General features: G+C 51.6%; 1 long non-coding RNA gene across 5 annotated transcripts; it reads right to left on the reverse strand.

Moving 5' to 3' along the window:
- Window positions 1-5,055: 5,055 nt before the first annotated feature.
- LOC140609702 (uncharacterized) lies at window positions 5,056-24,813 on the reverse strand. 5 transcript variants are annotated; one of them, XR_012011452.1, is made up of 3 exons: window positions 24,678-24,813; window positions 22,641-22,873; window positions 5,056-5,393 (listed from the first exon to the last, which is right to left on the reverse strand). It is a non-coding gene; the product is annotated as an uncharacterized lncRNA (long non-coding RNA). The 5 variants fall into 5 exon arrangements; XR_012011450.1 differs by lacking the exons at window positions 22,641-22,873; window positions 24,678-24,813 and adding exons at window positions 6,284-6,383; window positions 8,449-8,837; XR_012011453.1 differs by lacking the exons at window positions 22,641-22,873; window positions 24,678-24,813 and adding exons at window positions 6,284-6,383; window positions 7,982-8,354.
- Between the last annotated feature and the right edge of the window lie 521 nt (window positions 24,814-25,334).

The following is a 25,334-nucleotide window of genomic DNA, read 5'->3' on the forward strand; positions in this document are numbered from 1 at the left end:
CCAGCCTTGCTGCACTTTCTCCGGAGCCAAGCATTCTCCGTCTATTATCCTCATCGATCCTGGCCAGGCTCCCAGAGGAGGGCCTCCTCTCCCTTTTGCAAGTGCAGGAGCCGAGAGAGACTCTCCTTAGGTTAGTCACTCGCCAGGGTCTCCTGTCTCCCAAGCCACAGAGCTGAGAGCCACAGGGCAGGGCCAAGTCCTCCTTGCTGCCACAGTGGGACCCCTGCAGCTCTCTCTGGGTCTCCTGGGGCAGGAACAGGGCCAGTGGGATGAGGGGGGGGGGGGTACTCACTGGCCAAAGTTAGGCAGGACCAGGCAGGTTCTGGAAGCACCATTGACCCTATGCGTCCAAGATGCTATGGGCTGGGATTACCGACGTGGAATTTGTGCTTTTCTCAGGGAGGAACAGAATCCTCTGAGCACGCCTGGAACGGACTCTGAGTCGGGCGATGCCAAGGGCCCAGAGACAGGGTCCCTCTCTCCCAGCTGTGCAGAGGTGCCCTACAAGACCTCCTGTCCTGTGTGCTCTTCCTGCAAGTGACTGCTTGGGTTTTTTGCAGCCGTGTTTGTTGACCAACACACACGGCAAAAGTCATGGCGCCTCCAAGGCAAAATCACCAATGATGCTGTAACTTCTCCTGCCTGTGTCCCTTGGAGCCCTGAGTCCCCAGATGGGCGGTAAGGTTCCTTGAGGCCACCATGCTGAGAGGAAGCCCAACCAGCCCAGATGCAAAGACACACGGAGAGGCTCTCAGAGGACATGGACAGACACAGCCAGTCCCCAGAGGCTCCCGCCTCTCCGTCTGACAGTAGCCATGGCAAAAGGTCAAGCTAGAACTGCCCAGCGGGAGCAATTCCCATGAGAGCCTAAGTCACTAATTTTGGGGGTGTTTTGTCATCCAGCAGTAGTAACCAGAACACCACCATGGAGAGAGGGGGACAAACAGACAAGGAAAGTGTGATTCCAGAGCATAACAGGAGCAGGGGCACCCACAGCCAAGGGGTGGCCAAGAGAGAGGAAGGTCCAGGGAGGCCCCACAGGGTTTCTGCCAGGGGCTCTCAGGCAAAGACACAGGCCGTACAAAGGCCCAGAGGCAGGAATGGACTGACTTTCTGTATTTCTACCAAATAGCTAGTGTCCCAGAAGTGAATTCGGCACAGAGATTCGGGTGTAGGTCTGTGGTGCATGGCAATGAGGAGACCGGAAGAGTCTTGAGTTCCGAGTGAGGTCATGCCCACATTTTAGAAAGAACATTCTGACCGATGTGTGAAGGATGGAGAGGAAGAAGCTGAAGGTGTTAGGGCAATCTTTCTCCAAGGAAGGTCCTCACTAACTCCCGGCACTATGTTGGCATGACCTTGTGTGGGGTGATGGAGGAAGCCAAAGCCATGTGTGCAAGCAAAGCCATGGCAGGTGGGGCTTCCGCATGGCCAGCCCCAGACTCCTGCCTCCCTTTCGGCAACCTGACATCTCTAGCTGTTATGGGGTTATGGGGAGAACCGCAGAGGCGAGGGGCTGAAAGCAAGGCATGGGCTGGGACCCAGGTCCAGAAAGGCCCTCTGAGAGCCCCCTCATGTCTGCAGGGCTGCCCACAACAACCTGCGAGGCAGGTCTCCCCACCTCCTGGTGCTCTGAGGAGGGACAGAGCACTGAAGGGAGCCCCTGGCCCCTGAGAGGCACAGGGAGGGATGGTGGCTGGGGACTGCCAGCAAGATGGCCATGCATGGCCACTGTGATATCTCTATCCTTTGTCACTCTTACCACAGGTGGCTCAGATGGGGGCCCCCCACATGGTCCAGGCCTGGGGATTCATTTAGGGATACTGACCTAAGCCGGACCAATAAGAATCCACCCTGGGACTTTGGTAAGAACTACTGGCAACTAGGAATGCTCTCTGCTGGGGTGGCCGACCCAGGGAAATGGACATGAGTTGATGATGGCCGTTTTCCCATGCTTTGGGGAACTGATATGGACTGACATTCATGTCCCCCTCCAGATTTGTATGGTGAAATCCTCAGCCCCAAGGTGATATGTCCAGTGGGCTTTGGGAAGTCACTATGATGAGGGTGGAGCCCTCATGATGGGATGGGTGCCCTTCTAAAAAGAGACTCAGAACCTGCTTCTCCCTGTACTGACCATCTGCAGTCAGGAAGCAGGCTTTCAACAGAAACCAGCTCTGCCAGAACCCTGCTCTCGGACTTCCCAGCCTCCAGAACTGTGAGAAATAAACATTTGTTGTTTAAGCACCCCTGTCTACAGTATTTTTCTTATATCACTCAACCTAAAAAATATTTTCCTGAACAACACAGAGGAAAGCAGGGAAATAGTCAAGAAAGACAGAGTTGGTGACATCATCGGAGCACCTGGATCCAGCCATGCCTGAAGTCTATTTGGACTTATCAGTTTTGTGAACTAATAAATTCCTTTCCTTGCTTAAGCCACTCTGTGTGAGTTTCTATTACTTGCAAACAAAAAGGAGAAAAGCGCGATTACACCTGTAATGAGACGGAAAATCTTTTCATCCCCAGAATTCCTCTTGGGGATGGCACTGTCTTTATTTGGAAGAAATATTTTTAAAAGCATTGATGCTTGAAGGCAAGAATCCAAGGGACCTAATTGTAGGGAAAATGCTTTATGGGGGAAAAGGGAGAGATGTGACGTCACCGAGGGAGAGCATACCTTGGTGGGGACCCCCCCAGGGCCTAGCCCCACCTCACCCATCTCGGGAGCAAATGCTAGTCTGAACACACAGTAGACCATGCCCTAAGGTGGAGGGGACTCCGTGGTGCACCTCGATGGCAAGGCTGAGCATTGGGGGTATGAGGGGGAGGGGCATTCTTTGCCAAGCCTCCCATGCCACAGAAGCCAGACCCTGAGTGGGGCGTTTGTCAAACGCCCTTGCAGCTTGAGCTCTGGGTGTGATTTGTGTTGCAGTCCTCAGCCACACTCATTGAGAGTGAGAACACAGAAGAGAGGCAGAAGCCCTGCCAGCTTTGCTGCAGCCAAAAATGCAGTGTCACTGTGCGTCCCCAGTGAACACGGAGCCTCTCCTGCGTCCCATGTCTACACAGGTGCGTGTGGGTATGGAGAGGCGGCACATGGGGCTTCCAATGCGGCTGTGGTCCAGGGGTGGCGGTCTCCAGAGATGGCAATCTGCCCACTCCCTCCAGGCCACGGCAGCAGTAACAGGGCTTCCGGGGGGGGGGGGGGGGGGGGGGCGGTTCTGCCTGAGTACAAGGGTCGTTAGGGGAGGTCCGGAGGGGAGCCACTCCTCCTGCCCCACCAGCAGCATTACAGTCACTTCACCCACCCACCCCAACCCCGTAGGAAATCCCTTCTGCTTGGACGCTGAAGAGTTGCAACCCTACCAGGTGAGAAGTGAGATGCCAGGGTGGGTTGGGAGGGGTTGGCCTTCAGCTGGAGCATTGGAAATGAAAGATTTGGGGAGGCTGGCTGTCCTTCAGCATCCCATCCCCCGAGTACCTGCTTCCCCCCAAAAGACTCAGGCAGCCCCGGCCACCAAACAACTCTCCCCAAGGACCAGGACAACAGTGTGGGCATCTTAGAAGGGAGGTCCAAGGAGCCACATCCTGGCAGCAGGAGCCTCCAGGACCCCCCACACACACACACACACTCAGAGCCTCCGAAGAAGCCATTTCCCGTCCGGCTGGAGGAGGCAGGAAGCCGCCAGCCGTCCTGCAATCCTGCCAGCCCTTCTCTGCCATCCACTTCTCCAAAGCCTGCACAGGGTGAGGCTGAGCGACCACTCTGGCTCGGGAGGGGGCGGGGGGCGGCAGGAGGTAGCAGAGAGCTTGTTGGCGCTCCATCTGCACTTCAGGGTAGAGTCACTGGGGAGAGGTACGGCCCCAGCTCTGCAGAGAGCTGCGAGATGGACCAGGCCACCAGCTGCCCTGCAGGACCAAACCTTTAATAAAACCCACGAGCAGGTGGTTTGAATATATATTGGCACTTACTATGCTCTGGGTTCAGGGTTAAGCATTTTACATACATAATGCCCTTAATATAGGCAACAGTCCTCGGAGCTAGATTTTTTTTATGTCCATTTGCAAGACAAGGTAACTGAGGCATAAGGAAGTAGAATAACAGGCAGTAGGGGTCTGGAGGGTCAGGATTTGAGCCGAGTGAGGGAGGGGTCCTGCAGCAAGAGACCCACCCTTGATGGGTGTGGGCCAGAGACACACATTAGGAGCCAGGACTGGAATGTCAGGAAGTAAGGGATGGAAGTTTGAGTCAAGTTTAACCAGATGGCTGCTCAACCCTGCAGACAGGATGGGGGGGGGGGGTGTCATGGGGGACACAGGCAGCCAATATCTGATCACACAAACTTGATTAGCTAAGTCTTTCAATAAACTCCCCTAGGGTGGGAATGGGAGGGCACATGGGGATTTCTCCCCTTCCCATATCTAGAAAAATATGTGGAACATGCGGAAACTGCCCCCTCCAACATCCCCACACATGCACAGGTAAGGGCAGGTACATGCATGTGTGCACATAAGTATATGCACATGCATACACACATGCACACCTCCGATTCCTAAGCAAAACCTTTTTTCCCCAAGATAAATACTACAACACCAGAATAGGCGTGGTAATAATCCGCTAGTGAAACTGTAAACTGGTGTAGCCTTTTCGGAAGGTAACTTGGCAATACGCAGCAATGGCCTTGCAGTAGTCATAACTTTTGAACCTGTGATTTCATTCCTAGAGTCTGTCGTAAGGAAATCACCTGAAGGGTGAGAGTCTATGCCCAAAGATGTTCATGACAGCATCACCGGTAGCAGCGGGAAGCTGGAAACTATCCCAATCTCATGCTCAGTGATGATCATGAAACTAGCTGATGGCACCTCTATGTGATGGAATGTTGTGCTGTCATTAAAAAGAGGAGCAGAAAGAGTTTTTAGCCATGAGAAAAAATGTTGGGAAAAAAAAATCAGACTCCAATTTGAGGTCATTGGTAGGATGTCCTCAACCCCAGGGGAAGGTGTACCCAGAACAAAGGCCAGGAGGAAACAAAATCATTCATACAAACTGACTCACCGTCTGGAGGGACTTGTTTATTTAGTTCTGCTTTTTTGTTTCTCTTTGGTGATTTCCAGGTTTTGTAAAGTGACCAGTCATTGTAAAAAATAAAAGGAGGAAGAGCTCTTGCCATCTGGAGCCCCTGAGTTTCTCCTTCTTCCAGCCCTTAGGGGAGCTGAGATGGCAGCGGGCTCACCTCCAGGAGCATCCGAGGTCATGGTCTCAGCATGCCACTTCCAGGCAGCTCCGCAGAATGACAAGACAAACATACCGGGACAAACAGGGATGAGGCAAGCTTCTAACTTGGATGGCAAAATTCAATTGCATACATATAGGATGGGGAAGATTCAGGCTGAAAACAAAAAGTCACATAAAAATAGTTTAGGGACTTTCAGCAGCCGCAAGCTGACCATGAAAATCAACACTGAGACAGAGTTACTTTGGCATCTGAGGTCACATCACAAGAAGCATACTGACCAGAAAGAGGGAGGAGTTGATTATAGGCAGACCACATCTAGGATTTAGATTACAACTACTCGCCACCCCTGCTGGGCATTCTATCAGCCCATTCCTTCCTCATTCTGGGGACCAAGGCCAGGCTTACCGGGAGTCTGGAGGTTCTTTCCTCTCTATCAAGGAAGTAGAGGAGTAAAAAGAGGCTAGTAGAAGAGCTGGCCAGAAGCCAGAAAACTTTTCCCCACCACATCAACTGCATAATTGGACTAATTCTGTAGCGTTTGTGTTTCTGGGCCTTTGTTTCCCTTTGTCTGCGTGGCTCCTGATTGGAACATTTGCTGTAGCTTTCTGCACTCCTAAACCCAATCCCCTTTGATGATGTACATGAATGTGTTTCTGATGGATGTTTTCCAGAGCCCTTTGTTGCCTCAATTAAGGGATAATGAACAAGAATTGTTTCTATTTGTAAAACAGCCCAGCCATTTCCCACTTCCCAATTGGTGGGACAATGTGTCTTAATTGAGCACAAAGACTTGTCACTTTATCTACTGTCAGGATCCCCAGAGAGGCAGTGATGGAGGAGCAGGGAGGGAACGGGAAGCCCAGGGAGCCCAGAAGGTGCAGTGGGCAGTGTCCATGTGGCCAGAGCTGTACTACCTCAGCTGTGACACCAGCAGGCATCTAGGGACCGGGCCTAGAGGAGGAGGGGTGGGCTGCCCTGGCTTGGGTACCAGAGCTGTAACCTTGCAGGCTGGTCAGGCCCTCTCCCCTGCTATTGTACCTGACCTTTGTCACTGAGAGCATGGTCTATAGAAGCAGGTTGCCCAGGTTTGGTGCCGGCTCCACATTCACTAGCCATGTATCTCCAGGCAAGGACACAACTCACCTAAAGACCAGAATCAGTACAATTATGACAGTGGGTGGCCGGAACAAGCTAACACACAGAAAGCGCTTAAAACAGCAGTGCAAGGTGAGCCCCAGAAAAATGAGGATAAATGCAAGCAATGATGCTTTTTCTGAAAACAGTACCCTGCTTTCCTCTAGGACCCCTTCCCACCCCTGGGTTTAGGAAAACAGAGTGCTGCTGGCTTGCTGAGGGCCCTGGGGGTAGGCTGGTGACCCAAGCAGCAGCCAGACAGTCCAGGAAGAGCACTGGTAGGAGCCCGAGCTCCACTAGAGCCTCACGAGTGGCCTGTGGCTGAGCAGGAAGCAGTGGCAGGTTGTCAGAAGTGCCAGCCCATCAGAAGGGCAGGGGGCCAGGCACCGGCCTGTTGGCTGTGGGAGGGTGGGCAGGTGCATGAGGGCATCCTGGAGAGCACCGGGATAGAGGAACACACAAGAGCTCAAGACAGGGGCTTTTCTCCGGGCGTGGAAGAACTTTGGCACTTTAGCAGCTGACGGGCCATCCTGGTGCCCAGTCTTGTGCCCCCATGGGACCCACATCACCCCTAAGTCCCGCCTGCCCCAGGGAAGTCAGTTTCCCAAAGTCGAGCTCCAGCCCGGGTGCACTCTCCCAGCCCATCAGTGAAGCTCAGTGCTTTCCAGGATCCAGGGCACCGACCCCCTCCAGCTCTGGAAAGACTAACGTGCATCCCCAACCAGCTCCCAGTGCTTCAAAAGACCCAATCGTCTGTGGAGAATAAGACTACAGTAGGTCTTGTTGCATTAGGTAGAAATTCCCTCAACCCGAGGGGTCTCACTGGGAGTGGGGGGCTCACACTGGTCAGCTGTGTGTACTGATGACTGGCTCCGTGGCTCCAGGGTTAATACAAAAGCTGTCAGTAAAAGGTGCATACTGCCCACCAGGCACCGAGCTGAGCTTTTTCGGTATGCCACCTCACTGAACTCTTGCCACGGGCCTGCGAGGCGGTCATTATTACTATCATTCTCATTTTAAAAATAGGACCACCACAGCTCAGAGGAACCCTGGGGGTCACTGGAAATTTGTAGAGACAGGATCCAAACCCGGTCTGTCCAACTTCACCACGGTGGGCTGTACCACGGTGCGGTCCTATCACTGCCCAGTCTCCGCTCCTGTGGCCTAAATCCTCCTTACTTGACAGGCCACCAGGGATTGGGGTTGGCCACCGGCCTTGTGAGGTTATAGGATCCACCTCTGTGCCTCATCCACCTCTATCCCCTATCCAGAGAGAGACGAAGTCTGACCCATCACTCTACGCTGAGCCCAGGCTCAGAGCAGCAGGGGCCGGCCACCCGGGAAAGATGCCTGGAACCCTCGGAGAGCCCAAGCTCCAGTGGCCCCGAGGGCTGAGAACTTCAGGAGATGAGAAAGTTGCTGGGAGTGAGCAACTCCCAGGGAGTTTCTCACCACCCAAGGGGACAGCCACTGCCCGGCTCCAGCCAGCTCCAGCTGGGTGGGCAGGTGGGCATAGCATGGCCAAACCACCCCCTTTCCAAGAGAATTCCAAAATCCAGGTTTCTAATCCAGGTTTCTAATCTAATTCTAATCTAATTCTAAAAGACCTCGATTTTCTCAAATGTTGGCATCTACTCTGAAATCAACGGAAACACGGGGTTGAATGGCCTTAACCAAGACAGCCGGCTGCTGCCTCAGGCCCCGACTGGCCATGAGCTGGGGTGGACAGGAGAACAGGTGGCCCCTCCATGCTGCAGCCCTGGGCACACAGGGAGCGCCCAGCACAGGCCGCATTCCCAGGACGGAACGTAAACAAGAGCTTTAACAAATGAGTCAATGATGCCTTAGTAGAATGCCTGGGAACAGATAAGGGGTGAGAGAGCCCAGGGAGCTAACAATTTAAAGCAGGCGGGCCTCGCTGAGGAGGGGACATTGGAACACAGGAGCCATGTGGGTTTGGGGAAGAACATGAGGGGCACACAGGTCATGTAATTGTAAGGCCAGTGGGTGTCATTCTGAGTGAGGTGGGCCCCATAGGGATGTTCTGAGTAGGGCAGAGGCCTACTTTGCTTACTCTGTAGTGGCCCTGGCTGCTTTGCTCACAACAGCTGGGGGAGGGTTGGGGGGCTCTAACAGTCATCCAGAGGGAAGAGGAGGTTTGGCCATGAACTCCAAGGTTCTGGCCTCAGCAACTGGAACATGGCACTGTAGTCCACTGTGACCAGAGAGGTAGGAGAAAGAACAGCTTTTGGAGGGAAAAGGAGAGCCCGCCTGCGCGTGCGGTGTGGATCTGGAGTCTACGGGAGCCCTGGGAGCTACTTAGCACCAGCGAGGGGGGGGGGGGCTCTTCACCCCCTCCCTACACCTAATTGGATTAACTGTCCACATATCTTGCCTGGGGTGGGGTCTGCCCAGGACCCACAGGCTCCTATCACTGGTGTGACAGGTGCGGAAGGCGCCGGGTTGCCATGGCGACGGAGACAGAGCGCTGGAGAGGGCCCTGCAGTCCGTGGCGCCCCTCCTCCACCAGGGCCGGTCAGGCAGGGGCACAGCCAGGTGATGAGCCAGCCCCGGGGGGCCCCCCCGAACACAGCAGCTGCTGCAGACTTCACAAAGTCAGTTGTGCTATTGACTCCCCAATGGGTCTCTTTTTCAGCAGGGGTAGTGGCAATTTGGGGCTTCTGGGCCCTTGCTCACCGAGTGACCCAAGGACCAACTGAATGACACCTCGGAAGGAAACTCACATGACCCCTCTGGCCAGCTCTCCTGGAAAGGTGGAGGCCGACTCATTAGGACCGTTACTCTCCCTACGGTCTCTCTTAAAGCTTAAAGGAAAGTGGGGGTCCCTCTTGCCACAACCCCACCAGTTCCTCCGTCCTCCTCCCTACTCTCCCCTCCCTGCCTGGCAACCCCAGCCCCTCCTGATAGCCTGTTCAGACAATGCGGTCACTGTCCCTTTATGTTGGGGGACAATGGTCTCCCCACCTTTACAGACCCTTTCAATGCCTGTAAAAGGTGGTGTTGGAACATTCCCAGCCAAGGACTGAAAAAAAAGAAAACTGACTTCCCAGAAGAAAGCAGCCCCCCCGCCCCCCGCCCAGCTGTCTCCCTCCAGCATCCACAGCTCATCTATCTTGCTGTCCCCTATCCTTTGTCTGTCCTCCCTCCCTGCCTCACCCTCTCCCCCTCCTCCTCTGCCTCCACTTCCTACAAAGCAGGGCGGGCCCCACAGCTGGCAGCCTAGGTCAGGGGGAGCCCGAATGTCCCTGTGCTCCTCAGAGCATACAGCCACACAGTCTGTCACCAATTTGAGGAGCCACTGGCTGAAAGAAGAGAAAGGCAGTGCTCAGACATCTCATCAGGACCTTGTCTCATTCGGTGTCTACAGTATTATGTCCATGAGGGTACATTATTCCCATTTAAGACATGGAAACAACTGAGGCTCCCAAAAATACTGGGCCACCTTTGTGATGGTCAGGGCCACACAGCTAAGGAGTAAGGGAACCAGGTGTGTGTGGCAAGGGGTAGTATCCTGCTGGTCCCATTGTGGGGTTTCCCTCTTCAACTCTTAGACCGTGCAAACCCCTCATCTTCCTCCTGTTTCATCCAAAGGTGTGGCCTCAGTTAGGCATAGAAACCACCAAGCTCTGACTCCAGGCTTAGCCAGGCTATGGCTGGCCATGAGGATGTTGGATACTGTGTCTGAGGCTTGCCTTTTTGCAATCCAATCTCTTCCCTTCCCTGGCCCTGTTCGGTATCACAAGGCACTACATTTCCCAGGCCCCCTTGCCTTCGGTTTCCCAGTGGCTCCATCCAATGGGAGGTACCGATGAAAGATGGAAGGCAGGAACAGAAGAGCCAAAGTGTTTCTCCCCTCTCCGAGGGCCATGGGCAGTATCTCTGGCAATGCCATGTTTCCTCCTTCCCCAGGTTCCACTAAAACTGAACCCCTCTCCATGATCCCAGCTACTGCCAGGAAGCCCCCACCATGGCTCTGGATCCTGCCTGGGGCCCTGGCTTCTAGGCCAGCCATTGTTTGGCTTCTTAGCGATTCTATCATTTCCGTAATGAATTCCCTGTATTAAATTCTCTTTGTAGGGATCCCTGGGTGGCTCAGCAGTTTTGTGCCTGCCTTTGGCCCAGGGCATGATCCTGGGGTCCTGGGATCGAGTCCCACATCGGGCTCCCTGTGAGGAGCCTGCTTCTCCCTCTGCCTGTGTCTCTGCCTCTCTCTCTCTTTCTGTGTGTGTGTGTGTGTGTGTGTGTGTGTGTGTGTCTCATGAATAAATTTTAAAAAATGTTTAAAAAAAGAAAAATTAAAAAAAATTCTCTTTGTTTATAAGACTTAGGGTGACTTCTGGGGGAAAGGGATCTTACTGGTACAGTTCTAGCCATTCCCCACTGTAGAAGAAATAGTGAACCAAGCCTTCTCCATTGGAGGGAGGGGTGTGGAGCAGAAGGCATGTCTCCGACCCACAGTCTCACTGTGAGGTGGCCACAACCCACTCTGGATCTGATATCCTCCTGCATAAAGGACAATAGCGATAGTCTTGACACATGCCTTTTTGGCTCTTGTCCAGGTAAAGTTGAGGTGAGGAGCTGGCTGGCATAAACACAAGGTGCTCTTGGCTGCCCAAGCTCCAATGCTATCATCTTTGCTGCTGTCAGCCCAGGCTGCCTGGTGAAATCACAAGCAGAGACCACATGCCCTGGGCAGATCCAGGTAGTCTCCTGAGCAAGTTCAGCAAGGTTCTGGCCATCCTCGGAGAAAGACAGCAGCTGGCAGAGGAGTGAGCTCTCCAGAGAGAGAGAGCTGTGAGAATATAGCAAAGTTTAGATGGAACCCCAGAGACCTTGCTCATTTTGTCCCCTTAAGATGACAATGGCACCTCCTTGGGGATCTCGCTGCCTACACAGTGCAGTGAAGGAAGGAACACTATTAGAGAATCAGAGGAAGCAGGATTGCAAAGAACTCAAAGAGGTCTAGGGTCCAACTTGCTGCCAGCAGGGGACCCCAGCCCTGCAAGCCTATGATGGCACAGCATCTGCAGTGAAGGAGTTCCCTACCTATCAGTTACCCCACCCAACACTGAGTGGCTCTGATGTCTGAGCTTGGAAGAACGTTCCTGAGGCAGATGTATACGTGGGAAACAATGCAAATGGAAATAAAATGCCACTTTATTGTTAGAACTCTGGCAGCCCTGACTAAATGTGGTGCAAAGGGCATTTCTCCCTACCTGCCGCCTAGACACTCACCAGCTGGTTTCCCCAAGGGCTATCTCCATGCAGCTGCCCATCCTTGGTAACTGGCCCACCCTCCTACATGGCCACGATGTCTGAATCAAGGATGAGTGAGTACACTGCCCAAGTCATCCTCATCCAAAGTCTCCCCCCCAATACTCATGCTGGAGCTGGCCCCTTCAGAGATGAGGGATTCCAGCCTCTGCCTTTTGTGTGTCCATTTTCCCAAAGATGCAAACAGCTCACAAGGCTCCCTGCCCCAGCCCCATATGCAAGAACATTTGGGACTGATCTAGTACTACTTGTAACATTTCCAGAACAAAAGCAGTGCTACAGCTCTGGGAAGGGGCTGGGAGAGAGAAAATGAGAGAAAGAAGATAGCTTTGCTGTTTTATTTTCACCAGGAAACCATCATTCGTAGATCCAACCGGAAAAACCCCTTTCCTCATATATGTTACCGTCTTCAGCCCAAAGCAGCAGAAACAGAAATGATGACCAGAAAGGAACATGAGAGAAGGATCTAGAGTAGCTGGACAGCCAGGCTTCAGGAGGCCCAGGAGTCACAGAAGTGTGGCGTCTGAGGCTATAAGAACTGGCCAGGCAGCCTTTAACATGTGTTCCCAAGGAAGCACCCATGCCAGCCGGCTCTCACGTGTTTATCAGTCTGAAAAACAGAAACCACTCTAGGTCTTTTGCAAAAAGGCATTTAATACAGGAGGTTGGTTATGTAGCTGATGGAGCACTGCCAAGCCAGACAACCCAGAGGTGAACCCAGTGGAAGCTGCTGCCACTCCTAAGAGTAGAGAGGTGACAAGAGAAGAGGCTGGTGCTGGTTTGGGATCTGGGGCTGCCCAGGGAGCTAGAACCCCAGCAATAACAGCAGACAAGAGCCTCCACCTGGGGGCCACCACAGCAAGAGGGCAACCGGCCTTCTTCCTCTTTACCAATCTACTTGTGTCTCCCGCTGGTTGAAGCTACCTGGAAATCAGAGAGCAAGAAAACCTGGGAATGCATCCCTCCCATGCAGAGCAGAGTGGGTGACCAACGCTAGCCTAGCATGTGACACTCTCAAATCCTGGGGAGAAGGGAGGTATGACTAGCTTGGCTTGAATCATCCACCCTATGGATAGAGGAGCATGATGCTAATGGAGAGACCCACCATGGCTGACTTCATGGCAGTGGGGAGGGGGGTGTGCTTCCCCAAAGGGAAATCAAGAACTTTTACCAAAATAAGGAAAAGCAACACAAAGTGGGCAAAAAGCACAAGCATCCCCTAAACCCACGAGGAAGTTAACTGTGAAGCACCCTCTCGGGTAAAAAGCTTTGCCTGTGTACACTCCTTTCTCAAAAAAGCAAGGAGCGAGCTTCCTAAGGCCCCTTCTCCCCTTAGCACCCACCTGCCTGTTTAAAGCTCTTTGGTGCCTTCTTGAGGTGACATTGTGTGGCAGCTTTCAGAAAGACAAAGAACTGTCTGGTTTAAATGCCAACCTGGCCACTGGGCAAGAAACTTCACGCCCCCGGGCTTTGCTTTCCCTCCTGAACTGAGCATAAAGATATGTTTGCCCTACCTTCCAAAGAGTTCAGTGTGGAAAAGGGGAGAAAGAGTAACTTCACAGCACAGACACCCGACAAGCGTGACCTCAGCCAGGTGCTCAAGGTCAACACCCACAGTGATACATCGGGTTGACAGCATGCACCCGTGATCTGATGTGATGAGAAGGACTCTTTACCTCTGGAGTCTCCCTCCCCAAACCTATAACCCCAGTATTGTCAGACAAATCTCAGTTGAGGGGGGATTCATTCTACAATATACCTGACCAGCACTTCCCAAAACTGTCAAGGTCATCAACAACAGGGGAAGTGAGAGGCTGTCAGAGCCAAGAGAAGCCTAAAGAGACGTGATTGACACATGTAATGCGGTGTCATGAATGGGGTCCTGGGGCAAAAACAAAATGACACCAGGTAAAAACTAAGGAAATCCGAATCCACTGTGGACGTTCATTAATAACATGTGAACACTGGTTCCTCTGCTGCGACAGACGAACCACATGGGTTCGATCAGGAAGCGACGTGGGAGACTGGTGAGGGTATGTGGAGTTCTCCATATTACCTTTGTAAACTTTGGGTCAATCCAGAGCTGTTCTCAATTAATGGGTTCTTCCGCCTATGACATTCCTACATCCACAGTGGGGGTCACAAGCTGGATGAGGGGGAGCCACCATAACCCCACCCTACAATCCAGAACTGGTATGTACTCCAACTCCTCCTTGCAAGTAGGAGCCCTTGAAGCCTAACAGATGCTGGCCAGGCTGGGCCCTGGCTTCACCTTCTGCCGGCCCCAATCTCCTACTCCTCTCTCCATTCGTCAACAGCCCCAGAAGACCTCAAGACATCTTTATTCTGGGCCCTGGAGCGGCTTGCTTCCCTGCCCACGGTCAGGATGGCTGTGGCATGCGAGTTCTGGTTTCCATCCTCTACTCCAGCTCTACCTCATTTGAAGAATCACCCTACAGGTCCCTGACCTGTGCCCCAAGGTCCTCCCCGTGAGGCCACTCCCCCACATCCAACATCGAAGCCAGGCCTGAAGATAACTAGCGTGGTCCTGCTCAACTCCCAGTTACAGGCTTCAGATGCCCTCCCTTCCCACATCTCCCAGGCATCTGGGGTAGGTACAAATGGCACCCCCTTTCTTATGGATAAGGAAACAGGCACAGGGACGCCTGGGTGGCTCAGCGGTTGAGTGTCTGCCTTCAGCTCAGGACATGATCTCAGGATCCAGGATCGAGTCCCATATCGGGCTCTCCTGAGGGAGCCTACTTCTCCCTCTGCCTGTGTCTCTGCCTTGCTCTCTGTGTCTCTCAGGAATAAAGAAATCTTTTTTAAAAATAGGAAACAGAGGCACAGAGAGGCTGGTAGGTGGCAGAGACAAGACTTGAACTCAAACACTCTGCCTTGAGCTCTCAACTTTAGCACCCATACTGTACAACCAAAAGTATAAATTCAAAGGGTCCGGAACATTCCAAGGTAGTATGAGTCAATTGCCATCATGGGGTGTGGGGGGAAGAAGGTGGTGACAGAGAAGGCACTGCCCACCCCTAACTCAGCACACAGCAGGCACGACCAGCCGGTGCGGGAGGCGTGTTCTGACCGCATCTATCACCTCCCCCAGGGCCAGGAGTGATGGGCTGATGGGAGGTGACAGCCAGTCACAACGCCATTACCTCATTTGAGGTACATCTAAGTGAAACATGAAACTGCGAGCGAGCATAAATTCTAGGCATAGAGCAACTACGCACAGGAATTTTGCAAGCATTACATGTTCTCTTTCCCCGTTGTGATCCGTATGGTTTATCTTCCGAATAACAGGGCTCATGACTGAAGAACAAGTCTCACTGGTTGTCGCTCTGAGAGAGGAAAAAAACCCTGATCCTTACACGGCAGATATCCGGCTTTCAGACCTGTACGGCGGCTCTGAGCAGGGCTCTCTGGAGCTGTCCCTGTCTTCCCTGGGATTAACTGCTGCTTTCCTCCTCTTTTGTCCTTCACACGTCTACACCGAGACCTGATTTTAATCCCAGTCTTACTTGGGTTTCTTTTTTATAAAATTATTTTATTTCTTTTTTCAATCATTTTTTTTTTCATCATGACAAGTGCACTTTGTAGACTCCTTCACCTATTTCCCTCTTCCCCCCACCAACCTCCCCTCTGGTAACCATCAGTTTGTTCTCTGTAGTTAGGAATTTGTTTCTTGGTTTGCCTCTCTTTTATTCCCCTTGGCTCATTTGTTTTGTTTCTTAAATTCCACATATGAGTGAAGCCATATGCTATTTGTCTTTCTCTGGCTAACTTCTTTCACTTAGCATAATAGACTCTAGCTCCATCCACATCATTGCAGATGTCCATCTTTTTGATGGCTGAGTAATATTCCATTATATATATCACCTCTTCTTTATCCATTCATCCATCAATGGCCATCTGGGCTCTCTCCATAATTTGGCTATCATTGATAATGCTGTTACAAACATTGCAATGCATACTTTTGAATTCCTGTTTTTGTATTTTGGGGAAAATACCCAATAGTGCCATTACTGGATTATAGGATGGTTGTATTTCTAACTTTTTGAGGAACCTCCACTGTTTTCCACAGTGGTTGCACCAGCTTGCATTCCCATCAACAGTGCGTGAGGGTTCGTTCCTTTCTCTCCGCATTCTTGCCAACACCTGCTGTTTCATTCTTACTTGGATTTCTGATGTCTCTTTTCCAAAGTTCACCTGCCATATTCTAAATATTCTTGCTTTGTCCCCATGTCTTTTCCATTAGATCGAAGAAAAAATGATAATAGAAATGAAAATCCCCCTGTCCTGGCCTTCCCTGGTTTATGCAGCAAACTTTTAGCAAGTACCTATTATATTCCAGGCACCATTCTAGGTATGGAGCATGCAACAGTGAAAAAGAAAAAGTCTCTATCCTCAGGTGTTGGTATGTATTCATTTAGTGGCTCTTAGATGCAAGAAGCAAAACCCAAAAACGCAAAGGCTTAGACAATAAGGCTATTAATTTCCTGTTTTCCTCCAAACCAAGAATTCTAGTGATAGGCAAGGGTCCAGGACCACTTAATTTGGTGGACCAGCGATGGAAAGGACCCAGGTTATTTCCATCTCTCCACTCTTCCATCATCATTCGGTTGGCTTTGCTCCTCAAACAAGCTCTCCTCATAGCCACAAAATGGCTGTCACAGTTCCAGACATCATACTCAGATACAAAACTGTTCAGAAGAAAAGGGAGTTTCTTCCTTCTGATTCCTTTTAAGAACAGTAAAACATCCATGCGTGATTAAAAACTCCCTCAACCTGGGGATCCCTGGGTGGCTCAGCAGTTTGGCACCTGCCTTTGGCCCGGGATGTGATCCTGGAGTCCTGGGATCGAGTCCCGTGTTGGACTCCCGGCATGAAGCCTGCTTCTCCCTCTGCCTGTGTCTCTGCCTCTCTCTCTTCTCTCTATGTCTATCACAAATAAATAAATAAATAAATATTTTTAAAAAACCCTCCCTCAACCTGATAAAGGGCATCAATGGAAAACCTCCAGCTAACCTCATACATATTGGTGAAAGACTGAATGCTTTCTCCTAAGATCAAGAAAAAGTAAGGATGTCTACCTTCAATGCTTCTATTCATAATTGTCCAGGAGGTCCTAGACAATGTAATAAAGTAAGAAACAGAAATTAAAGGCATACAGATTGAAAAAATACAGGTGATATAATTATTGATATAGAACATCCTGAAGAATCTAAAAGGGATTGGATAGAATTAATGAGTGATCTTGACATCAGTATAGGACACAAGGCCAATACACCAAATATCAATTATACTGCTTGAAAAGAAATGAACAATTTGAATTTGATATTAAGAAGAACCATTTAGGGCAGCCCGGGTGGCTCAGCGGTTTAGCGCTGCCTTCAGCCCAGGGCTTGATCCTGGAGACCCAGGATCAAGTCCCACATCGGGCTCCCTGCATGGAGCCTGCTTCTCCCTCTGCCTGTGCCTTTGCCTCTTTCTCTGTGTGTGTGTGTGTCTCTAGTAAATAAATAAATAAAATCTTTAAAAAAAAAAAAAAAAAAAAGAACCATTTACAGGACCCCTGGATGACTCAGTAAGTTTAAGCATCTGCCTTCAGCTCAGGTCATGATCCAAGGGTCCTGGGATGGAGCCGCACATCAGGCTCCCTGCTCAGTGGGGAGCGTGCTTTCCTTCTGCCTCTGCTACTCCCCCTGCTAGTGCTCTCTCTCTCTGACAAGTAAATTTAAAAAAAATATCTGAAAAGAATTACCATTTACAATAACATCAAAAATTATGAAATACTTAAATCTTATAAAATATGTTCAAATTTGCCTACTGAAAACTAAAAACACTGATGAAAGAAGTCAAAGACTGGAAAAAAAATGGAAAGATAGGCCATATTCCTAGATTGGAAGATTCAGTGTCGTTCAAATGTCAATTCTCCCTCAACTGATCTATACATACAATGCAGTTTCAATCAAATTCCCAGAGGGGTTTGTGTAGAAATCAGCAATACGATTCTACGCTTGATACGAGAAGACAAAGAAACTAGAATAATTGAAACAATTTTTTAAAGAGAAACAAAGTTGGTGGATGCGCATTACTTGATTTCAGGAATTATTATAAAGGTACCATCATCGAGAAGTGAGGTATTAGAGAAAGGACTGACATATAGATTAATGAATCAGAACAGAGTCTAGAAATAGACCTATAAGCTTATGTTCGATTGATTTTTGACAAAGTTTTCAAGTCCATCCAATGGAGGAAGGGTAGTCTTTTTAACAGATGGGGCTGAAACAATTGTATATCACATGCAAGAAGAAGGAAGAGGGGAGGAGGAGGGTAGGTGAGGAGGAGGAGAGAGGAGAGGGAAGGAAGGGGGGTTGGGGGAGGAGGGTAAACAGAAGAGGAGGAGGAAGAGGAAGAAGAGGAAAAAGAAGGGAGGCAGGGGAAAGAAAAAGAATTGCGACAACCTCAATCCGTATCTTGAACCATATGAAAAAATAACACAGTGGAACAGACCTTAACGATAATCTAAAACAATAAAACTTCTAAAATAAAACATAAGAAGAATCTTTGTGACCTAAGTTGAGCAAAGAGTCCTTAGATTCAATACCAAAATCACAATTCATTTCACAAAAAATAAAACTGATGGACTGGATTTGAGGAAAATAAGAACTTCTACTCCTTAAAAAACACTGTTAAGAGAGGCAAGGACTCAAAGAATATATGTGCAAATTATGTGTCTGATAAAGAGCCCATGCTCAGAATATATAAGGAATTCTCAAAACTCAATAAAAGGAAAAAATAATCCAATGTACAATGCACACAAGATTTGAACAGACACTTCAATGAAAAAGATATACAGATGGTAAATAACACCTAAAAAGATGCTCAGGACCATTTGTCATTAAGGAAATGTAAGTTAAAATATATGCGTTACAACCACAATGAGGTAACACTACACATCTATTTCTAGTTAAAAAACAAAAAACAGGAAAAACCACCTCACAACCACAAGTGCCCGTGAGGATGTGGAGGAGCTAAACTCCCATACATCACTGGAGGCGTACAAAATAGGACACCACTTTAGAAGAGGGGTTGGCAGCTTCTCGTAAGGCTCGACATACGTCTACCATATGCCCCAGCAATCCCACTCCTAGGTATCGGCCTAAGTTAGCAGAACCGTGTCCACACAAACTCTACAGGAATGTTTCTGGAAGCTTTATTCCTAATGACCAAAACCTGGAGACAATCCAAATATCCCTCAACCGGGAAATAAATAAACCAACTCTGGTACATCTGTGCGATGATGCACTATTCTGCCATAAATGGAAGGTACTTATAATGACATGATGAATCTCAAACTCCAGTCAAAGAAACCAGATTCACAATGCTGCATACTGTGTGATTCCATTTACTCAGCTTTCAGAGAAGGCAAAAAGCTAGGGGAACAGGACAAGGGGGTGGCTGCAGAGGCCTCGGGGAAGTCTGGGGGGACACACCACCTTACCGCTCCATCGTAGCAGCAGTTCCACGGCTCTACACGTTTGTCACAACTCACTGAACTGTCCACTAAAAAGGGTGAGTTTTACTTTGTGTACCTTATACCTTAATAAAAAATAGAAAGGAAAAATAAGAATGATCTGACCTTTCACAAAAACAAATAACCTCACACCTCTGGCTGGACTTGGGCCTCCTGTGGTTTCAAAAGCAATCAGTGGCAAGAGGGATGGAGTCGAGGTGATTGCCTTAGATCCATCAGCAGCTGAGGGACTGGGGGCACCCAGAGGGTGGGCAATGGCGGCCACGCTGGGTCTTGTCAGGGAGCAGGGAGGTGGGAGACACCGATGTTGGGTAGGCTGCTACCAGGGCGGAAACAGACCCCAAATGGACAGGTAAGTGGAACTGCTCAGGGTGGGTGCACACCACGCAAGGAAAGAGAGGGGGACCAGCCAGGGGCAAGGGAGACCAGGGGACCTCTCTGTGCAGGTGACCTTGGAGCCCAGACCCAAATGAGAGGCACAAGTCCTTGGACATGAAGAGCAGAAGATGAGTGCCCTGGGCAGAGGGAAGAACCTGGCAAAGGCCGGGAGTCAAGAGCAAGGCTTGTCTCCAATGGAGGAAGCGAGTGGGCAAAGGGGCAAGTGCCTGAGACGTATGGAGGAGCAAGCAGCTGGCGAGGGCAGGCACCTGGCTTGTGCACCAAGTGCCACAAAATCTACCCAAAGCCTTTGAGCAGTGAGATGACATGGTCCCAGTTCTATTTTAAGAGGATTGCAGCTGCTGGGAAATGAAATGGAATCCCAAAAACTGCAACTGGGGACTGCATTCTCCCGGTGGGAGATAGTGTGAAGAGAAAGACACCAGAGGTGGCATGGCTGAGTCATGGTCTGGGAGCCTGGCTGGGTGTGGGAGAGGGTGGGGGGCAAGGAGGCATCGGGGGTGACCTGAGGGCTCCGGTCCGGGAACCTGGTGGGATTGCTCAGATGAGGTGTGGCCAGGGCTGCACACCAGGTCTGTTCAGGGATCCTGGAGACATCCGCCTGGGTGTCTCAGGTAGTTTGCTCACCTGTGAGACAGTGAACGTGGCACTCTAACTCATGGGCAAATGGTGAAAACAATCTCTGGAAAATGTGGCTGTGCAAGCGAGCAGCACCACCAACCTCCCTTCACACCCCCCTGCTTCATGCCCACAGCTCTGAGAGCCTCACGGGAATAGCCTGCATGACCGCCCTGCACGGTCATTGCTGTGTTTTGTAGATGCTGAAACTGAGGCTCAGAGAGGTTGTGTCATGTGGCCAAGGTCACCCAGTGGGTAAGCTGTGGCGCCTGCCCCAGAATGAAACTCATCTCTGGCCACCTGAAAAGTTGCACCCTTCCCACCTTGCCTCCCAAATGCAAAGGGCTCTTTCTTTCAGTCTGTAGGAGTTATGTGGGAGACACAGGCTCCCCAGCACCTCTCCAAATGGTCAGCCAGACAGCCTGCTCCCACTCCGGCCTGGAGGTCCAATCTGAGGGAGGAGGCCGCCAGCCTCACCCTCCAACCAGGAGCAGCAGGAACTTCTCTGCAGCTGGACACAGTATTTCCAGGCGGCAGAATTAATAGGGCAATTCCCCATGCAGAACTTAGCTGGCTCCTGTGCTAAATTAGCATAGATAAATATTTTTGAGAGAGGTGGAAAAATAATGCATTTTGCAATAAAGCCAGAGCACAGCCCTCTACAGCCGTTCTGTGAATCTGTATGAAATGAATTTGCACCTGGAGTAATTGAAGGCGCCATGGTCCTCTGGGGCTGGGAGCAGGCCCAGCCAAGCGGATTAATTCCCTCCACTTGGGACCCCTGAGGGTCTGCCTTCAGCTCAGGGCATGATCCCAGGCCTGGGGATCGAGTCCCACACAGGGCTCCCCACGGAGCTTCTCCTTCTGCTTGTGTCTCTGCCTCTCTCTCTCTCTCCCATGAATAAATAAATAAAATCTTAAAAAAAAAAATTCCCTCCACTCGGCAGAGCTAAAGGTTTTCAAGAGGCTGATCCCCATGGTGGGCTGGGGGTGTAGGTAGGAGTAGGGGAATGCACCAGGTCCCGGAGGACTAAGGACCAGGGTTTGGAGGAGGGATAAAGAACAAAGAGAAAGATTGCTCCAAGGCCTAAGAGGGTCACCTCCCATATGACACCTGCCCCGCCTTGGGGGACCCCACCTCTCCTCTCTCTCTAGACGAACACGAAGCTCCCGTGTGGCACAGTGTGGGTGAGCCATGCCCCAACAAGCTGCCGGAAGGGTCTAGCACCCGTACCCTACTCTCAGCTCTATAGACACTGTGAAGCTCTTGGAATTCCTCAGTGAGTGGCCCAGGAACCCCATTTAAGGTCTGAGCCTTCCCAGTAACCCCACATCTTCGCAAGTCTGGTGAGATTTGCTTCCTAAATCACTCTCCCACCTGCCCGCTCCTCTCCACCCCTATTGCCTCCCATCTTTCAGCCTCACCATCCCTCATACGGATGGATTGTCGTGAAGGTCCCCTCACCCAGCAGCAGCCCCCAAGGTGGGGGCTCGGGGGACGGAGCTGGCCTTCAGTAGTGCATATCAGTAATGCACACCAGTGGTGCACACCAGTAGTGCACACCACTGGAGCTATACCAGTTGTTTAAAATACAGAAACACTTCAGAGCTGGTTAGCAAATGACTCCTGCCTATACCCCCTAATCACCAGCTGCCCCTAAAGCCCGGGACCCCAGGAGGCCCCTGGAGGTTATGTCTGGCACCAAAAGGCCCTGCTCCAGCATGTGGCCTGATCCACTGGGAGGGACCCTGCTGCACCAGTTATAAATACTTCTGATATCTCCCCTGGCGGGGAGCTCATCTCTGCCTAATCTCCATCAACCACCCAGGGTCCCAGGTAGATACGCCAGCTAAGGTAGAAGAGAGGGGTTACCATCATGTGCCAAGACAGCCGGCTGCTCCCATGTCCCCACCCTCCCTCCTTTCCCAACACTAGCTGAGGGGAAAACTTCCCTAAACCTGGCCGCGCGCTGCCCGCTTCACTCTGCTCCCTGCACTCAAGGCTCACCGCCTGACCCCAGTGACCTCTCCTGACACTCCCCTAAGATTGCTGGACCACAAGCTGAACTGTCAGGATTCAGGTCCTGCCTGGGAGACAGGTAAGGGGAGCTGGCCAAACACTCCAAGGAGAGGAGCTGGACCAAGGTGAGGCACCGAGAGCCCCAGAGCAGTGCCCCTGCTCCGTGCCAGCATCGCACCCTGGGACTGCCTCTGCAAAGGGGGCATGGCTGGAGCCCCGCTGCGGAGGCCCAGGACTGCACCTGGCGTCTGATTCCAGCGCCCGGGGGCTGGGAGGGCGGCCAGCCAAGCGTCCACCTGCCTCTGCCTGAACACGTTGGGCCAGACCTGCCCAGCAGGGCCTGGGAAGTGGGGGCCCTGGTCAGGCTGCCTGGCCCCACACTCACCCATCCTTCCTCCAAGTGTGAGGCTCTTCTCACGTCTAAGACCTCAGGCCATGTTTGCATCCAAAGTCTTTGTAAACACTTTTTCACTAGAGTCAACTTGTTTCCATGTCACTGGCTCTCAAAAGGAGAGGAAATGTATCCAAATTCTTCAAGATGCTTTTTTCCAGCTACACACTCCAGGCCACTTCCATGTGATCCGGCAAAGTACTCCACAGGAGAAATGTCAGAAACCCCTGGGCAGAGAAGTGGGAAAAGGATGATAGCCAGTGTGAAAGCTATAAGCACCCTGAGATTCTGATAGCACCCCACCACCACCACCGGATTAGGGCAGGGGCAGGGGAGTGGGGCTCCTTTTCCCTCTGCCTCTGTGTGTCACCAACCATTCAACAGAGCACCTGTGCAGGTGCTCACCTCGGGGGACTCTAGGCTCACACAGGGCTCCAGGGTGCCATCAGCTGTGCCAGGACAGAGGGTTGGCACATGGCCCAAGACTCCGCCACCTTAAGAAAGAAGCCCAGGAGGCTCTGCAGGAGGCTATGGATGTAGCCCAGCCTCGGGGCATCCTGACTGCCCAGTATATCTCCCCCTGTTTACTGACTTTGTTTTATAAACACCCCCATAGTACCAGGCGTGGTTCTAAACACTATACATATATTAACCCTTTTAATTTTCCTAACAAGGCTATTTCTAAAGTAGGTGATATTATTTTCCCCCATTTAACGGATTGGGAAGCTGAGACACCACGGTAAGGATAAGTGGCTTCGCACAGCCACATAGCTCCTAAGTGGCAGAGCCAGCATTCCCACGCAGGCCGTCTGACTCAAACAGAGCCCCCATTGCCCACGCTCCCATGAGCCCCCGGGAGAGGCACTAGAGCAGCTGGGTGCAGAGGGCAGGTTTTGATGGCTCCCAGGGCAGCACAGGACTGCAAAACTGCCCTTCCCTCATGTCAAAGATAAGCAACCATGAATGAATCAGACCCAGGCTCCCAATGTATAGGTGCTTCCTGCAAATTAGCCAAACACTAAGGAAAAACCTGTGTCACAGCCAGGACATAGATCATTAATGCACATTTATACAAGTCATGACAATTTCTTCAAACACAGACTTAAAAAGCCTTCTCTGCAGAAGCTGGTCACAGAGATCACCAAAAATAGCAACCAGCACCAGCAGTAGCTTTCAGTAATTGCCGCTGACAACCTGGGGTTTAGTTTTCTTCCTGCGCTGACCTGGGTGTCCACTGTGGTCTCTTGGGGAACCAGAGCCTTGAGTTGAAGTTCAAGATGTGGAAGGGCATTACTACTGGACCCTGTACACCTCCCCGGGCCCCATTGCACCTGTTTCCTGTGACCTGGCCCTGGTATCTCAAGGCCATCCCAAAACGGTCCGTCCCAAAACCTGATGGGCACCACAGCTCTGCCAGATGCAAAGTCTCACCGAGCCTCGGTTTTACCATCTGTACAAAGGGCACTGCACCTTCCTTTGCAGTTGCTGTGAAGTGGGAGGCGATGTATGAACTGCCTGTGGCACAAAGCAGGAATGTGAAAGTGGTACCTTCTCTCGTTATCCCAAATTGTGGACCGAAAGGGGTGCTGTGTACCAGGGGCTCCAGGGAGGGGATTGGGCTAGGCGAGGTAGGAGATTATGAGATTAGAGCGTGATTGATGGTGAGGGCAGACAGTGCCCCCCCCCCCACGGCTGCTGACCAGGCATGGCTCAAGGGCTCCCCTGACCTCTGTGCCCCAGACTGGAGAGGAAGTTATCCCGAACAGAGGAAGGCCACCTATAACTGGCTGCTGCCAGGAACCCCAGCAGGGGCACATCCTTGCAGAGTGGATGCAGGCAGGGTCTGAGGAGTGACTAAGGACTACATCCAGCCAGTCCACCGGCGTGGGGGCAGGCCCAGAGGAAGGAGGCTGGCAGGAGGCTGCCCAGGTAGGCTGGAGACTAAGCATGAAACACAGGTAGCCAGAACCCACCCTGCATTCAGAATCACAGCATCAGGCGTCCCTCCCCCACCCCTCCACCCAGGCACACCTGGTAGACCTAAGACCCTGAGGAGGCATGGGGGCTGAAACCCCCGTGAGCCAGCAGCACTCTAGACCAGTTCCTGCGCCTCCTTCCAGGTCCTGAGAGCCCCTGGAGGGCCAAGTCCCTCCTCACTCCCAGCTGGGTTTCCTAGGAAACAGGCCAAGTGCATCCTGCCACAGGCAGCCCCTCCCCCACACACCTCCTTCTGCGGTGACTGGGAGCGGGGAGCACAGCTCACTCCTCCAGAAGTGGGGGCACCAGGCCTGGTGAGCTCCGCCCAGACCCCCAGGTGCTGCCACTGCTAGATGAGTACCCCAGGGAGTGAGGAGCCCAGGAGCCTAAAGGCACCCAACTTACTCCGAGGCGCAGCCACTCAGCCAGCCTCAGTGAAGCAGCAGAATGCAGTTAATTCAGGGTCTCAAAATCCCCACAATAGAAGGGCTTTTTAAAATGTGGCTAAAAAGTGTTATCTAGCAACAGGGAAAGTGATGAAAACCAACAGCCAAGGCTCTTGGAGCCCTTCCTGAGCCAGGCTGCGGGCTACTTCGTCCCATGTGGCTATACTTGCACCCACCCCACGGGCAAGGACCTGTGCTCAGAGAGGGGAAGGAGTTTCCCAAGCCCTGAAACTGGCAGGTGACAAAGCTGGAATTTCAAGTCGCT

This window comes from Canis lupus, chromosome 19 (assembly GCF_048164855.1).
Source record: "Canis lupus baileyi chromosome 19, mCanLup2.hap1, whole genome shotgun sequence".
In the NCBI taxonomy this organism is placed as follows: domain Eukaryota; kingdom Metazoa; phylum Chordata; class Mammalia; order Carnivora; family Canidae; genus Canis; species Canis lupus.